This window comes from Pyxicephalus adspersus, chromosome 11 (genome assembly GCF_032062135.1).
Source record: "Pyxicephalus adspersus chromosome 11, UCB_Pads_2.0, whole genome shotgun sequence".
NCBI lineage: Eukaryota > Metazoa > Chordata > Amphibia > Anura > Pyxicephalidae > Pyxicephalus > Pyxicephalus adspersus.
The window spans coordinates 17,073,319-17,074,674 of record NC_092868.1 but is presented as its reverse complement, the minus strand read 5'-3'; the positions used below and the strand labels follow the sequence as shown (position 1 = coordinate 17,074,674).

Below are 1,356 nucleotides of genomic sequence, written 5' to 3'. Positions count from 1 at the left end.
GTTTTATTACTATAGCATCATTACAATATGAAAAAACTTAACGCATCAAAATGCACTGCGCTGTTACACATACCTGTACCCTTTCAATACTTGAACCCCAAGTATTTTTTATGTCCTAATGATGTCATAGTGATGAAATTAGGGGATGTTAGTCACAGAACACCCAGCAATCTCCACTTTTTTTCCACTTATTTTCTAGTACTTATTTTTACTTCATTTTATTACCCAGCATCCGTACAGTGTCATCAGGCCATGCTGTGCTACTTATTTTTCCACATGCTGCCCAGCTAATTTGAGGGCAGCCAATTAACCTGCAAGGTTTTGGGATTAAGGGGAAACAGTAATTCCCAGAGGAAGCCCAAATGAACACAAGGAGAAAATGCAAACTCCTTGCAAATAGTGTTTTGGCTGAGGTGCGAACCTCAAACAAACCATGCCACTCAATCTCCAATTTTTAAACATGGCATTCGCAACTGTAGTAAATCACTTGCCAAAAAATCAGTTACTCCATTCCTTGAAAAGAGTTTATTTTTGCCAAATTACAGTAATTATGGCATGGTAGTAACAGAATTAGGTTTGCAGAGCTGCATCAGAACACACCGCAAGACTTCAAAAAAACAAACACAGCATTTCAACACAAACACTTTATATGAAGTGTCAAGAATGGTGGTAAATGGGTGATGATTTAGGCTTGTTGTTCAGCCTTAGGCCCAGGGCACCATGCACCATGCACCATTCGCTAGTATACTAAAGTATTCCAGAGTCAAATATAATGCCATCTTTGTCACCGCTATATGGCCAAAAGTGGGTCATACAACATGACAATAAAAGCACACCAGCAAATCTGTAACTGAATAGCTGAAGGTGAAAAGAATTAAGGTAGTGCAATGGCCTAGTCAAAGTCCAGACCTTAAACCAATGCTTAAGAGCTAAACATAAATGAATGTCCCCAAACCCCAATAAAGTAAAGCAAAGTTATAAAGAAGAGTGGGCCAAAATTCTTCCACAACGATGTGAGAGATTGATAAAATCATACAAAAATGATTACTTCAAGATTTCGCAGCTAGAGGTGGTTCTACAAGCTACTGTATCATGAGTTGTTTTTCACACATGTCTTCATTTTGGCTCTGTTTTTGGTATATAATAATACCACAGTTGAATCTGCTGTGTGTTGTTTTATATCTGAGGTTAGATTTAAATGATTTGGAACCTTTTAAGGTCCAAATGATTTTGTAATTACCGTATTTTTCGGCGTATAAGACGCACTTTTTCTTCCCCAAAACTGGGGGGGAAAAGTGGGTGCGTCCTATACGGCGAATGCAAGTTTTAAAAATAATTAAAACCGGTAACATACTT

General features: G+C 37.8%; 1 protein-coding gene across 4 annotated transcripts in view; it reads left to right on the top strand.

The window, feature by feature from the left end:
• LENG9 (leukocyte receptor cluster member 9) overlaps window positions 1-1,356 on the top strand; it is a 7,328-nt gene that overhangs the window by 2,244 nt on the left and 3,728 nt on the right. The gene's annotated exons all lie outside the window — the stretch shown is intronic.